A 17,352-nucleotide genomic window follows, 5' to 3' on the forward strand; every position below is an offset into this window, starting at 1 on the left:
TTCATGTTCGCATAAGGATTGGTGTTTTGTTTCTAATTATCGTATATAAAAGCAGTTGTGTATGTTTTCCATCTCGGATTTATAATTCAATAAAATAGTGTTGATACACGACTTGGACATCTCAGTCTTTATAATAGTATTATTATATTAATGATAATGTAAGGGTATTTTGGTCAATTATCCCTATTCGCTCTAATGTAAAGCGATTCGTTACCCCGTAACGAATAAGCTACATTCGTTAGTTTGTAAGCCACATTCGTTAACCCTGCTTAACGAATGTGACAACGAATGAAGGGCATTCATTAGTCTTTAATGTAAAACGAATGAGGATGTTCATTCGTTAGGTTTAATGTAACGAATGACACATTCGTTAGGTTTAATGTAACGAATGACACATTCGTTAAGGTTAATTTAACGAATGTGTCATCGTCTATATATACCTGTAATGTTATCATTAATGTAATCAGTTCCTTATTTTAATCCTTTCAGCCTCGTTACTCTACCCAAATTCTCTCTTAACACACACAGTTCACACACTAATCGTATTCAACCTAATCGTATCAATCTTTCAATGAATAACACGATGTCATCGTAGATCTAGATCCGTATATGCTCTATCAAGTGGTATCAGAGCCAATCTGATCGGATCTTCGTGTTGCTTCATTGATTAATTGTGTTCATTCATCATGGATTTAGTCAATTTCGATATAAATTTATATGAAACAGTTTTTGAATTGGTTTCGGTGAAGCGAAACTGCTAATTGATCTTGTTTAAGTGTATTTGATCTTATAGTCAAAGTAATTGAAGGTTTTAATGGCGGATTGAGTTAGGATTGAGTTGGAATTGATAGTTAATTTGACTGAATTGATAGTTAATTGATAGGATTTGAATTGGATGTTAATGGTGGGTGTTTGAATTGGACAATTGAGTCTGGATTTGAGTGTTTGTTGGAACGGACTAGTATATTAAGGTTCGGACTCAGATTCCGTGTAGATTGATATAGATTGTATTGAATTCGGACAAAGTTTGGACATACTTGGACTTGATTCATCAGTTTGAAGACTGGTTCGTTAATCAGTTTGAAGACTGATTCGTTACATTCTAACTGATCATTCGCTAAAACTTACATTCGTTAATTCATATTCGTTCTTCACATTCGCTTTCACATTCGTTCTTCACATTCACTTCACCATTCGTTCCAATTCACATCCGTTACTCATTCATTTCAGATCTACATTCGCATAAACAGTATCACATTTGTATTCGTTATCCAATTACATTCGCTATCTCAATCATTAACCTTTCAACTATCTCATTCGTTACAGTGCACATTCGTTGATTTATATTTGTAAATTCTCTCAACTGATAAGTTTAGTCCTTTGACTAATCAAACTTGTGATAACATGGCTTCTCAAAATGCCACGTATTATGCTTTAGCGTCACAAAATGCGTTAATGCAACAGATGCTATCGATGGACAACGAAATTGGTACTCACAATAAATGTCCAAAACTTATGAAATTATCTGAATTTGCTCGTTGGGAACCGAGGTTTTGAGCTCATCTTGGTTCAGTACATCCGAGTAGTGTACGGTTTCTGGACGTGGTCTACAGGGCACCTCTTGTAGGAAGTGACACACTTGGTTGGACTGCAAAAGATCATGAACATTATGAAGTTCATGACATCTTACGAACAACTAGTTGGGAGTAAGATTGCTACCAGTGAATTGACTGATGAAGATTATAACCAAATCAACCCCGATGATCTTGAGTTGATGGGTCTTAAGTGGAATATGGCTATGATTGTCAGGAAAGTGAAAAGATTCATGCAACGGACGGGAAAAGATCTACCAACTCTAAACAAGAGAGTTGGATTTGACAAATTGAAGGTCAAATGCTATAATTGTGGAGATTTCCATTTCACCAAGGAATGTGATAAACCGCGGAAGGAATATTCGGGTCCACGTAATTCTGAGAGAACTTAACTCTTCTGGAACTGATCATAATAAGAAGAATTCATCAGATGGTGACCAGAATAAGCCGACCAACTCGCAAGCTCTTGTTGCCAATGAAGGTTTGGACTGGTCTCAATGACTACTGGGAAATCAAGCCAACCTTACTTTGGTTGAACCGGTTGAACAGTTTGAAGATGCAAGCGGTAATAATTTATTTGAAAAAAGTGACACGTCTGATTCGGAAACTGATTCGAATCATTCAGCACCTAAGCAAACCGAATCCTTTGCATGCATGGCAAATATTGAGGAGGTTTGTACTAAATCTTCAATTAATGTATCTGTTAATGAATCAAAAGAGACAGTAACTTCCCAAGTTGTTACTGAGTGTGCTGAGTGTGTTGAACTCAAAGTCAAACTTGAGTAAGCTTTACAATAGAACACTACTCTCACAAAAGAGCATTTCATGGTCAATGAATGATACAGACAAAAATTCAAATTATTGGAGCAATCGACACTGAAAATTAAAAATTTGTCTGTTAGCAATCATGACCTAAAAGCTGAAGTTAATTGTAAAATTGTGGTTGTTGAACAACATTTCAAGGAGATTCTCAGACTCCGAACCTGCATTACCAACTTAGAAAATGAAAATTTTGAATTAAAAAATAAACTTGGAAAATTTCGTGATTCCTCGTTTCTTTTAAACGAGATTATTGAACTCAATAATAATCACAAGAAAAATGGTAAAGCAGGATTGAGTTGTGTTGAGATTTCCCCTCCTTTCAAAGGAGATTACAGCAGCATTCCAGTTGTGGAGCAATCTACAAACTTAGAAATGCCTGTTGTTGACTCAATCAAATCTGAAAATGCCGAAACAACTAAAGCAACAACACAAGAACCGATTCATATTAAGAGTAAATCAGTTTTTACTGAAAATGAATTGGATGGATCAATTGAAGAATTAATAGAGCCATAAGTGATTGTCAAAAATCATAACATACCTTCTGACAATCACATTCTATATGAACCCGAGGAGTTTGAACAAGTTGTATGGTTCAAAGCCCTCGGGTGATTCATTGAAAAATCGGATGAGTTGGGTATGCGTTAATTATTACTTTTTTCCGGTTAGTTGGGGGGAATTGGGGACAACGAATGTAAAGCAAATCGGATGGGAAGATTGGAGCGATATTTTTGGGTGGAGCGAAATTTTATTGGGGTTGTCTGTTTGTCGCTATATAAGAATTTTTTTGAGTCCGGTTCAAGTCAGAATGGGTTGAGTCATATTTATAAAAAGGAATAAAAGTGCATTTATATAATATAATTAACAAAAGTATGTCATGAGTTGTTAAAAAACAACTCAGGGACTTAATGGCAAAAAATAAAAGCCACATAATGCTGAAAATATGAAGCAAAAAAAAACACAAAAGTTTATCGACAAGTACCAAGATTTTCACCAAATCATATGTACCAAAACCGTAATTAACTCTAAAAGAAACTTTGAAAATGGATTATGTTTCCTTGAAAAGAAAACCAATTTTGATCACCTGTAAAAGAAATGCATGCTGAAACCATCTGTGCATCATTCTGGAAGATCAGCCGCGCAAGAACTAGAGAAAGGCTATTTTGAGAATGTAGAATCCAAATTTAGTTGTTAGGCGTAGAACATCTGTTGAATTCTTCTGCGAAACAAGTGATGAAGTGATTTCAACCTTTTCTGAATTCCTTCTGCACAACCGCTAACTAATCAACAGGTTACACCAGATCAAGATGCTGCTTTTCATCTTCCATTTTGTGCAAATTTTGAGGCATTTTAAAACAAATTATCATGCCATATATGATTAAAAAATCTTACATAATTAGAAATTTAAGACTGTTATTCTACTGGTCGGTCTGTTTTGTTTTGTTTTTTGTTTTTGTTTTGTTTATTTTTTTGTTTTGAACGGTGATTAGCTTTGGCTAAATTCAACTAATTACGTTTTCCAATTCATGAACAAAAAAGGTTTGATTGAAAAATGCAAAACCAACCGATAATACAAGCAAGCTATTGGTAGAGTTTTTGAAGGTTATGATGAGATCAAACTTTTTCTGTATCATAGACAATAGATAGGCTACTCGCTAACACCCCAGCTCCAAAAAATCTTTTCTTGATATAAATTACAGTATCCGGATAACATAAAATGTGACATAACGAAACAAAACAAGAATGTTCAAGATCACACTAACAAATCTATACACCAAAATCATACTAAAGCTAAAACAAAATCTACTGACAATCATTCCAACAGAGACAGGTTTCTTAGATTCAGTCTCCAAACACAATACTCATAACCGAACGAAAAACCTGACCTCTTTTACTCTTCAACACCTCTCGAAACCCCTCTTTATCCGGAGTAAACCCGAAATCTTTCATCTTCACCATGAGGTCTCTCCCTTCATCCTCCTTCCCACCCTTCACAAGCCCCTCAAAAACCGCCACACACGTCCCCACATTCAGTTCCCAGCATCCGTGTGTACACTTTCAACGCCTCTTTCGGTTTCCCAGCATCCGCATACGCTTCAATGACAGCAGTGTAGGCCACCACATCCGGCATGTGGCCTTTGTCTTTGATCTGCAAAAAGAGTTCAAATGCCTGTGGGTGAGGCCGTCTTGGGACAAAGAATTTAATATCTTGACGGCATTATTATGAAGGTCGTCTGCGTGGATGTTGTGGAAAACTTCTTGAAGGTTTTTGAGGTCGTTGGAGTGGGTTTCATTGAATGGGTTGTAAGGTGGAGGCGGTGGGTTTGGACTGACAGGTGGTCGTGGGGTTGATTGGGAATGGGAATTGGAATCGGAATCGGAATCGGAATGCGAGAAATTGACCTTGGTGTTGCGCTTTGAGGGTAGTAGTGGTGCGGCTGCTGAAGAGTCGGAAGAGGTAGGATTCGTTTGCAGGCGATGATGGAAGTGATTTTGGCCATGCGGGTCTGAAAATGAAAATGGTAACTGAGTTATTGAAATGGCGCTCAATCTCGGAACGATCGAGAAGAAAGTTTAGTCTTCACTTTAGGGGTTTCACGGAATTGAAAAAATCAAACTGAATTAGAAACATCAGTTTGGTTTTGGACTTCAATAAAAACTGAAACAACAAAAAGAAAAACAGAAAATCATACTAACCAAGCCTTAACCATTAAAATTGAACCTACCAATGACTAAATGCTAATGTAAGTGTTTTTGTTAGCTTTTAATATTCTAAGCCAAAAATTCAATATTCTATTAACCATAAATTCTTTTTTTTAATATCTTGAATCCAAAACCGAAATGAACCAGAAAACTGAAACCAAATGGTTTTGAAAAAAATGAAAAACTATAGATTTGGTTATCGGTGTGGTTTTAGCCCAAAACTGCATCGAACTGCATCGCACACACCCCTACAATCAAGATCATTCATTCCCATCTAGAGGTGCGATTATTTTTCCAGTTGAACATTAAGTGAAGCCATCCGTTGGACACACTCACTCACACTTCATACTGGACACTTGGAGTATGCCCTATTTTATCTCAATTTGTATGTTTTAATGGTTCCAGCGAAATTAGTTTGCCTGGAATGGACGAAGTGATCCCAGATAGGCTCTCTTTCATATCATCATTGATCCTTATATAGAATCTTTTAATGAGAATAGACCCACTCCAAGAAAAGACGAAAATAACTCATGTTGGGATATGATATACGCTTGTGAATCACAACTAACTGAAGAACTAATTCAACACGGATTTACAGCAGTATTAAATAAAAAATATAATAAATACAATAGAGTTAAACCAAGAACAATATTGATTATTGAAATTGTTGAATTCAAGCTACAATGAACAAGTAACTCCCCATCAACCGTGTAAAGCCGTTCTCTTAGTTCTCTAGTGATTAATATGATCATATGGTTATAGATAATGAGCGTTGTGGTACATAGAATACGAAGAGAAGAAATTGTAGTGAAATAAGTTGACGTCACCATGATATAGACGTTTAACGTACCAAGAGGAATTTTGAAAGTGACATAATAATCAGTTGTATAAAGAAAAGCTGATGAGTAATAACATAAACTGAATATAAAACTCCTGCTGATGTGGAGAATGAATGATATATGAAGCAACTGGTTAGTGCCGTCAGTGGTTTATGGTCATCAGCACATGTCCAGTTCTTTGTTATTAGTAATATAGCCCATCAGACTTTTGCATCTTCAGTCCGTTAGTGCTTTAGCCTTTTGAATTTTTAGTTGTTCCAATCTAGTACATCACGCCTTTAGTCTTTATCATAAGCTGAGATCAGTTCTTTGATGGAATTTTCATCAGTCTTTCTTACAAGAAGTATTGAACTTCATCAGCTGTACATGTTTGGAGAATCATCTGTTCATATTAAATCTAAACCTTTGTTTTAAATTGCGCACATATTGTGTGATGCACTTGATGAGCTAGTGAAACCGCAACACAACATGTGATGCATTGTGTTTCTGAGTCACGATGTATTCGGACTTTTATTCATTGTCGTTAAAGTAAGGGACACTGATCCAACCTAAAAGTTAGTGTAGATTGTAAAGGCCCACAAATTATTTTGAAATAGGAGTAAACGTTATTGCTCCTACCTAGGGATGGCAATGGGTCGGGTCTGGTATGGGTATAGGTATTCCTAAACCTATACGCGATTAATTAAGCTTGTCCTAAACACGTTGGGTATTAATTAGGTAATTATCCGTCGGGTTTCGGAGATACCTATCGGGTTTCTTATCGGGTTCTGACAAAATACTCATCAGGTATACTCGGCCCAAAACGCATTGAATAGTGTTGCAATTAGGAAGAAGAAGAGTACCCATCCAGCACTGGGCGCATAGAGAAGATGTTGAATAGTTCGGTGGGCAATTGTAAGGTAGCGTTTGGGAGGCTGTAATGGGAGGTGAAATGGAATGGACCATTATGTTACATCAAACTTTTGTTAAATAATAAATAACAGAAAGTTTTGTTAATAGTGTGTGTCGTTAAATTAGTCGTGTGTTAAGTGTTTGAGATTTGGAATTGTGAGTGGGTTGTGGGGCCCATAGCCCCCTATATAAGCCCAACCCCTCAACCCTTTCACCATTTGGTTTCCTTTCACAACACACACACACACACACTTCCTCTCTAAACACCCGGATCTGATCCTGAGATAAAAGAAGGAAGAACCTTGTGTGTAAACGTCATCAAACACCAAGAACCACGTTAGATTCACGAGTTGGTCCAGATCTGAAGCCGAACCCGATAACAGAAAGGTGAGTTCGGAAAAAGGTTACGTTTTATGGTTAAGTTCGACATGCAAACTGATAGAACGATAGATCAGGTCGTAAGAGGCTAGAAAAATGTAAACTTGAATGGTCGAGTGTTTACGGTTTCGTTTTAGGACAAAAAGGTGATGTTTAGACTGTGTAAAACACGGGTATACAAAGTAGAAACCCATAAAAAGGGTTCAGATGGGCTTTAAGGAAGGGTCTTGGGGTAAGATGGCTCTAAAATAACAAAATAAGGAAATCGGGCCTTAATTGCATGAAAAGGGCTTCGCATCGCATGCTATGCGAAATCCAAATCGAACGCCATGTGAAGCGAAATTAACCTTGTGAAATGGGCCATGCGAAGCGAAATGGCCAAACGAAGCGAAATTCCATGCGAAATTTCCATGCGAAATTTCGTGCGATTCAATTTTCTGATGCGTTTTTGATAAAGGAGTCTTAATGAAAACCCCAGCCAGGGGCTCCGCCCCTTGGACCCTGCTAGGGGCTGCCGCCCCTAGACCCCGCTACCAGGGGCACTGCTACCGGACCCCCGTTAGTTGAGGGTTTCATTAACTTATATGTAGGAAGTAGTAGTAATGGATAATTGACACGTGTAATGTATTGTACAGTTAGCCGTGCACAACTAAGGAAGGGCATTACCATTAACGGCGACAGAAACCGACTCCAGGTGAGTTCTAGCCCCTTTATCTGTTACGTTTTCGGGGCTGTGTGCATACTCCTATGTGATAGTAAATACATTTACTTAATTGATAAGTGTATGATACGTGTATGACTATGTATTGAATGTTATTATTATATGATGATTGTATGAATGAGCATGTATATATATTATATACATAAGACAGGTAAAGTATGCACGTATGATAAAATGTATGGATGATCGACGAGACAGGTATAGCTGTATGGTTAAACGAGATAGAAGGGACCAAACCCTTATAATATCTGAGATGTTAGGGACCAGACCCTCATAATATTTGAGATGATAGGGACCAGACCCTCATAATATCTGAGATGTTAGGGACCAGACCCTTACAAAATCTGAGATGTTAGGGACCAGACCCTCATAATATCTAAGATAATAGGGACCAGACCCTCATAATATCTGAGATGTGTGGGACCGGACCCTTACAATATATGTGATGTTAGGGACCAGACCCTTACAATATCGGAGATGTTAGGGACCAGACCCTTATAATATCTGTGATGTTTAAAATAGAATAGCTTATGGTATACCATAGGGTTTTATAAAAGAAAGTATGTAAGTACGTATGCATGTATATAACGTATGTATGAGAGAAGTAATGACAGGTAAGGTATGAATAAGAATATGAATGTAATGTATGTTAACTGATTATCTAGAACTCATTCAGCGTAGCTGACTTTTAATATGCACGCAGGCAAATAGATTGAGGCAGCTGGCTTGAGGAGGGACACATGGCATGAGCCAAAGAGACTGGCTTCTATGAAGAAGTGTCATGACTATTTTATGTTAATGTTTATCAAAAGACAACTTGTATGTTAAGATATGATTTGATGTTTTGTAATGTAATACATGAAGTTTATTTATTCCGCGAAAGTTTTAATTAACTCTGATTTTAGAACTGTGTTTATGAGTAAATCCAACACCAAAGTAGGGTTACCGAGAACGGGGCCTTACACATTACAATGGAATGGGAAAAAGAGTGTTTGGTTGGCTAAGGGAATGGTATCGCCTACGACATTGTCCATTCCATCCCTTCCAAAACACCCCGAATTTATTCCATTCACACTGCTTGTTTTTTCATTCCATCTCCCATCTTTCATTCTACATCACCTCTACAACCCTCCCACCACCACCACCACAACCACCCGACCACCGCCGCAGCCACCGACCACCGCTCACTACCCACCCACCACCTTTCGCCACCACCGTCACAGCCACCAACCACCACCATTGCTGCCACCCACCCACCACCTTCCTCCGCCACCGCCGCTTGCCACCGCTTACACCCACCATAGCCCCTTCCAACCACTACCATTGCCCACCACTGCCACCACCACCCACCACACCACATGTGACACTATAAAGTGATAATATTATCATTAATTTATTTAAATAGCAAGTACCACAAGTTTGTAAACAAAGGAACACAACTATTATAAGAAAAATTAAACAGCTTGTCCATTTATTAACTATAATCTAAGTACTAGTTGTTTCGGTTAAAAATCCGGCTAAGGATCAATGAACCAAATTCGTATGTGAGGATTGGTGCAAAAATGAACAGAATAACCAAAGTAATTATTATAGGCAATGAACACGAAGATTTATACGAGGAAAAGCCCTTGGTAACTAGTATCCCGCCGGCACAAAAACCTCGGGTAGTGAAAACTATCACTACCAATTATATTGAACTAAAAAAGATTAAAAATGGTGGAACAATAGCTGATCGTGATTACAGAGTATTTTTGCTAAAAATTCTAAGTGTGCTTGTGTTTTGTTTGATCAGCTAAGTTTCAATATATAGATACAAAGATTACAACGTAAACTAACTAACTCCTACAAATCCGGTCACGTTTGTTTACTCCTTCAACCTGACCTTTTACGAGCTTGGACGAGTGGGGAGGACCAGGTAAAATACTTCATCTGCAAGAATAGGAATTTCTAGTAGTCACGTGTTTTATCTGAAAAAATTAGATTAGAATATAATTGAAATTGACTGTTGAGGATCCTTGAACCACAAAGGATCCTTAGTCCCGCTGATTGCTGCTAATGATACTTGATTTTCGAGGATCAAAGATCCTGGCCCCAACAATTGCCCCCAAACATGATAGGTGTGAATGGAGTACAGCTGTTATGTTTATCCCTATGCATATTTGAATCGAACCGTTAACGATAAAGTGACGTGACCGGCGCCTGCAAACACATCATTATCCCTAATTAATGGGTTTTCAAGCCTTATAACTTCTTCTTTATCATATCCACCCCCTTATTCCGACGATAACGATCCTCAGGTATTCTTCTTTCTTAGTCTTTTCTTTCTTCTGCTTTTCCTCATCCCTTCGTTACAATGCCCAAAAGGAATCAGAAAGCGTCCTTTAGTTTGAACCCTAAGGACATAGGTCCCGTTTTTCAAAGCCAGCATCTTCTCAAAGATCCGGTTTCGGAGATCTGTAAATTCACCGATGAGGAAATCCAGAGAATCTCCAACTGGTTCCCCGAAGAAATAGTGTTTAGAGCATATGATTCTCGATTAAAGAGCGACTGTGTTTCTTCTGACTGGGTTTGCTTTCCTACACTCCCATTTCTTCTTGGATTCTCCTATCCGTTTCCTGACTTGACCTCTACTTTCTTCTCCTTCGCCGGCCTCAGCTATATCCAGGCGATGCCGATGATGTGGAGGACTTTGCATACACTCGAGAGGTTGATTGTAGAACAGGATTTAGATTTCAATCTTCCAGCCCTTTCTCACCTCTACAGCCTCGTTACCCATGGTTCCAGCAGGTTTCTCTTCAAAAGCAAACCCTTTCAGCCTCTACCAATCAACAAGACTACCCATAACGATCAAAGTTGGAAGAACCAGTTCTTTTTTGTTCTAAGAGACAATATTCCAAAGGGGAATTTGTTACCAACTCGTTGGATCCTGAAGGGTAGGGTAGTGGATCCTGAGGATAGAGGATCCTAGTATTTTTGATTGGCTAACTATGGGTTTGTTGTTTCTTGTGAAGTGTCCAACTTCTCAGAACTCGCCACCGACCAGGAGGGTATTAAGAAGGCGAAGGTATTCCTGCCATTGGATCCTTTCGACAGGACATTCAAGGCTGCTGTTGAAGAAGCGAACGATTCAGATGAAAGGATCGCCAGTTCCTCGGAAACAATGTCAAGTAAGTTAGAATAAATTTATTGATTATTGATAAAAATAAAGAAAAGCGTTGAACTATAGAAAACTTATCTTTTTCCGGACAGGTGCACAAAAATCATCATCCAAAACGTGCAAGAACTTGTTGGGTAAATTCCAGTTGGAAGACGTTGACAGCCTCATCTCTTCCCGTTCCTCTGAGAAAAGACCTATGAAAGGTTCCAGCCTTGCTCCTCCAAAAACTATGACTACCCGCTCCAAGGCTAACATGAAGAGAAAGAGGGACCCTAACGTGGAAGTTCACAGTGCCCAGGACATCTTTGACCAGCTCTCGGAAGTAAGGATCCTTTACCCTTAGCCATCTACATTTCAATTGTGTCTTTAAGTTGCATATATCTTGCAGGCAGTGGCCAACTTCAAGGCTTTGTATGATGAAAATGTGGCCAGCACGGAGAGGGAACTCGCCAAATACCGTGTTGGGATATCCTTGAAGGACAAGCTGATCATGGAGTTGCAGACTGAAAAGGGGACCCTAGAGGATAAGCTGGCTCTTGCAGACATCCGGGCTCAAGAACAAGTGGTCGAGGTTACTGAACAGGCTAAAGTGTGGGCCAGCAAAGCGGTATTAATGGCTAGGATAAAGATGCCGCCGAAGCTGAGGATCCTAACTTCGACAGGTCCACTTGGAATGTAGCTATGTGGGATAAGGCCTTAGCTGGTTTTGGCGAAGAGAGCGAGGATGCAGGGGATGCAAAAAGGACCGAGGATGCTGGAACGAGTGGAGTCAAAGATGACGTGTTGGAGGTCAAGGAGGCGGGTGATGGTGAAGGTGATGCGGCTAAGGAGTAGCTGGTGTAATGGGCAATAATGGATATGAAGACAAGGCCAGAGCCCATTTTTTATGAAGTTTTAATGGTTTTTTTTTTTTTTTTGTGAACAATGGTAGCTGTAATTCTCAAGATCAATGATCCTTAAGACAATTGTCAAGGGTAGTTTAAGGTGGAGGGATCCTCAGCTTTTAGAGGATGAAGCCTTTACTGCCCTTGTCTCTTTAATTTCCTGCATGGACATATGATGACTTTGACGTAATCCGATCCGGGTGGATGGTACACTTTTGCTGGTGAAGCCCGGATCACTTTTTATCTCGCTTATGATAATATAACTCCTTTGGTTTCAGCTTTACAACTTGTGTCACTAGGATAGAGGATTCTCAATCCTTAGAACTTTTTTCTTCATGATGTTTACCTGTTTGACCAAATCAGCAAAAGATAATATAATAGTTAGAAGAGTTGGATTTAAACCCAACTATCTTGGGGAAAGCTCAACGAAACGTGGGGACAAGCCCGATAAAACGTGGGGACAAGCCCATTAAACGTGGGGACAAGCCCAATAAACATGGGGACAAGCCCAATAAATACGAGCGACGAGCCGATCCTTGGCGTTGACCCAGTTATACGCAGAAGAAGCCTACCCTGGCATTGACCTTAACTTGTGTATATGGTACGTTTACCATTTAATTCGTAGGATCCAAGATATAATTTTCAGCCATGAAATTGTCAGCCACATATAGTGCACTGGTCCCACAGCCTCCAATTATACCCGGATAATCGTGCGCTCCAGGCGAGGGTGTAGAAACCCTAATTCGGGAGATAAGGTGAAGACCTTAGAAACCTGGCGACAAGGCCGATTAAACTTTGGAGAGAGTTGGCCAACCCGTTTTTTCCACTTGAGGGCCCCATTGCTCGGTATTTCTACAACTTGACACATTTAACAAGACAAGAATATAATGTGAAAATCAATATAAAGTAAAATGTTACCAAGTATCTGATTGAAGTAATTGATTAGGATCCAGGATCCTGATCAATAAAAATACTTCTTTAGATGAATTGCATTCCAAGCCCTTGGGAGCATGTCACCTTCCATATTCACCAAACGATATGCCCCCTTTCCTGCTTCGGCTTCAATTAGATAGGGACCCTCCCATTTGGGTGCCAGCTTCCCGTCGGATGGATTAGTTGTGATTTGGAACGCCTTTCGAAGGACTAAGTCTCCAACCTCAAATCTTCTAATTCTGATATTCTTGTTGTAAGCACCAGCCATATTTTGTTGGTAGGCTACCATCCTGAATCTTGCTTGATCTCTAAGTTCTTCCATAGTATCTAGATCTTGGACAAAATTCTCGTCATTTCTTTGAGGATCACGGATCCTTGTTCTGGCTGTTGGGTACACCATTTCAGTGGGGATCACTGCCTCAGCTCCAAAGACTAATGAGAATGGCGTCTGTCCCGTGGCATTCTTCGAAGTTGTCCTATCACATAGGGTAGTTCTTCAGCCCATTTGCCTTTCTTTGCTCCAAGCTTTTTCTTTAGGTTGTTGATGATGACTTTGTTGCTTGATTCTGCTTGGCCGTTTGCTTGTGGATGGACTGGCGTTGAAGTGATCATTTTGATTCCCCAACTTTCACAAAAGTTAGTAGTTCTTTTCCCAATAAATTGGGAACCATTATCACAAATAATTTCGGAAGGAATTCCAAATCTAGTTATAATGTTACGTTTGATAAAGGATATAACTTCCTTTTCCCTAACTTGAGGGAAAGCCTCGGCTTCGATCCATTTAGAGAAGTAGTCTGTCATTGCTAACATGAAGACTTTTCCTCCTGGAGCTGTAGGGAGTTTACCCACTATGTCCATTCCCCATTTCATGAATGGCCACGAAGAGACAATAGGGTATAAGGGTTCTGCCGGTTAATGTAGAATGTTTCCATGCCTCTGACAAGCATCGCACTTCCTAGAATATTCCATAGCATCCTTCTTCATTGTAGGCCAGAAGTACCCGGTTCTTAGAATCCTTGAGAATAATGCTCTGCCCCCTGTATGGTTGCCGCAATCTCCTTCATGGAAATCCTTCAGTACTTCTTGGATCTCGGATCCTTCGATGTATCTTAAATATGGACCTGCAAGGGATTTCTTATATAGCATATTATGTATAATAGTATATTGTGATACCTTGGCCCTAAAAGCTTTGGATTTCTCTTCTTTCGGGATTTCTCCATCTTGAATATACTTCATTATCGGAAGGATCCAGGATGAATGATCAAGAAAATGATCCTTAGGATCCGTGTGTAGGCTACCGTCTATCTCCATTTCTTGGTATTCCTCAATTGCAGGGGATAGGACGTGGATGATAGGAATTTTTATGTTCTCTGGGAGCTTCAAAAGAGAAGCCAGGTTTGCTAAGGTGTCGGCCTCAGCATTTTCTTCTCTTGGTACCTGCGTAATTGTACAATAATCGAAGGATCCTGCAAGATCCTTTATTATATCTAAATATTTAATTGGTTTCTCACCTTTGACTGCGCATGAGCCATTAAAGTGATTAGCAATTAACAATGAATCTACAAAAATTTGAAGATACCTGATTCTCATACCTTTGGCTAGTTGTATTCCTGCGATAAGTGCCTCATATTCTGCCTCGTTGTTAGTGGCTTGGAATTCACAAGCTATCGAATGGGGTAGTATGTCCCCCTGTGGCGATTTCAGTAGTATTCCCAATCCTGTTCCTTTGACATTTTAGGCTCCATCAGTGAAGAGTGTCCAAGGATCCTCGGCCTCTTCAAGCTGTTGAACTTCAAGATTGGTTTGTTCTTCTATGTCACTACTGAAATCAGCCACAAAGTTTGCTAGTGCCTGTGACTTAATTGCATTTCTAGGCTCATATTGAATATCATATTCACTTAATTTTACAGCCCACTTGGCCATTCTACCCGGCATTTCTGGTTTTCTAAGGACATTTTTTATGGGATAATTGGTTTTAACAATAATACTATGTGTTTCAAAGTAATGTCTTAACTTAGTTGAGGCCATAATCAAAGCAAGAATAAGTTTTTCTAGATGAGAGTACCTGGACTCGGCATCGAGGAGACTTTTACTTACATAATAAATGGGATGTTGATTACCTTCGTGATCTTTTACCAAGACTGCACTCAAGGCGGTGAGGGAAACGGCTAGATAGAGGATCAATGGTTCTCCATCTAAAGGTTTCATCAAAGCTGGTGCTGAGGATAAATAATCCTTCAGAGCAGCAAGAGCGGCTTCATGTTTCTCCGTCCATTCAAATTTCTTGTTTTTCCTCAGGATGTCATAAAAATCTTTACATCTATCCGAGGATTTTGATATGAACCTGTTAAGTGCTGCCACCCTTCCCGTTAATCTTTGTACCTCTTTGACATTTGTTGGGGACCTGAGGTTTAAGATGGCTTTGATTTGCTCTAGACTCGCATCTATCCCCCTTTTGGTTACTAAATATCCTAAGAATTTTTTGGCTTTGACACTAAATACACATTTAGCCGGGTTTAGCTTCATGTTGTACTTATCGAGGATGTCAAATGCCACTTCCAGATCTTTAAGGTGATCCTCTGCCATCTTTGATTTTACCACCATGTCGTCGATGTAGACTTCCATGGTCTCTCCCAACTGTTCCATGAACATCATATTGACTAGTCTTTGATATGTAGCACCTGCATTTCTAAGACCAAACGACATAGCAATATAACAATATATGCCCGTAGGGGTTATAAATGCTGTATCCTCTTGATCAGATGGTTCCATCTGGATTTGTTGAAATCCCGAGGAAGCATCCATAAAGGTCAACATTTCATGCCCTGCGGTAGCATCCACCATGGAGTCAATGTGGGGAAGAGGGAAAGGATCCTTGGGGACATGCCTTGTTTAAGTCAGTAAAATCGACACATACCCTCCACTTTCCATTTTTCTTTTGAACTACAACCACATTGGCTAACCATTTTGGATATTTTACTTCTCTAATCATACCTGCCTTTAGTAGTTTCAATACCTCTTCTTGGATGATCGCATTTCTCTCTGGTGCAAATTTCCTTCTTTTTTGATGAATGGGCCTGAAAGAAGGATCAATGCCAAGTTTATGGGTTATAACGTCTTTAGAAATACCTGTCATGTCTTCGTGCTTCCACGCAAAGGTCGAATTTCTTCGTTGTAGGAAGGATACTAGATCCTTCTCAATAGATTCTTGTATTTCAACACCTATTAAGACTTTGCCGTCAGGATCCTCAGGGTGCAAGACCATTTCCTTGGAGTTTTGTTCCCTAGTTTCCATGACATTTCTCCTTGTTTTCTGTAATTGCTATGCTTCCCTCAACTTTTTTATTGACTTCATTGAGGAAGTGTAGCAATCCTTAGCGTCTTGCTGATCACTTTCGATCTTCGCTATTCCCCATGGGGTCGGTAGCTTCACACATTGATGGTAAGTGGAGGGAGCCGCCTTCATCTCGTGTATCCATGGCCTTCCAAGAATAACATTGCAACAAGACAAGGAATCGATAACACAAAATTTTTGAATAGAATTTACTCCCTCTATATGTATGGGTAGTTTGATGTCCCCCAATGTATTCTTCGTTTCCCCACTGAACCCTACAAGAACTGAAGACCGTGGGACAATTTCTGACTCCGGGATATTCATCCTTCGAAGTACTTCTAGTTGGATAATGTTAATTGAGCTTCCTCCATCAATGAGTATCCTGCGTACATAATGGTTAGAAATAAATAAAGTAATGACTAAACCGTCATGATGAGGATCCTGAACATTGACTCGATCATCCTCATCAAAGGAGATAGCTCTTTGCTCGGCTGTTGTATAAGTCTTGATTGGCCTTTCACCATTCTCCAGTTTGCACTCTTTGGCGTAATTCTTTGCAACCGAGTAAGAGGTTCCGCATATATCTGATCCTCCAAAGATCATGTTGATAACTTGAGCGTCTAGGGGAGGTGGAGCAGCCTTTTCTGGAACTAGTTCAGGATCCTGGTTCCTGGGCTTTTTTCTTCCCAATAGCTCCTTAAGGTGACCCTTGCTGAGGAGGTAGCTTATCTCCTTCCTCAAGGCTATGCAATCATCTGTCATATGGCCGAAGTCTTCGTGAAAGGCACACCACTTCGATTTGTCTTTGGGGAGAGGTGCCTTCTCATTTTTTCTCGACCATCTTGCTTTGTCGCCCAAGTTCCTAACGGCAAGCATCACTCCTCCCATATCTACAGAGAAGCAATAATTAGATATTCTTGGACAATCTTCATCGTCCTCCTCCTCTTCTACAGTATTGATCTTCTGGCCATTTGGTCTATTGTATGGCTTAGAGTTGCTGTTCTTGAAGTAGGGTCTTTGCTTCTTGTCTTGAGACCCCTTTTCAACGGAGTGCTTAGTTGATCTTGTATTCTTTGATCCTCCTCCAAACTGATGAATCTT

At 39.6% G+C, this 17,352-nt stretch overlaps 1 pseudogene; it reads right to left on the reverse strand.

The window, feature by feature from the left end:
• Positions 1–4,249: 4,249 nt before the first annotated feature.
• LOC143569564 (uncharacterized) lies at positions 4,250–9,267 on the reverse strand (annotated as a pseudogene).
• Positions 9,268–17,352: the final 8,085 nt, after the last annotated feature.

The sequence above is a fragment of the Bidens hawaiensis genome, unplaced genomic scaffold, assembly GCF_021521415.1.
Source record: "Bidens hawaiensis isolate Kalapana, Puna unplaced genomic scaffold, B.hawaiensis_p1.1 tig00024613_1, whole genome shotgun sequence".
NCBI lineage: Eukaryota > Viridiplantae > Streptophyta > Magnoliopsida > Asterales > Asteraceae > Bidens > Bidens hawaiensis.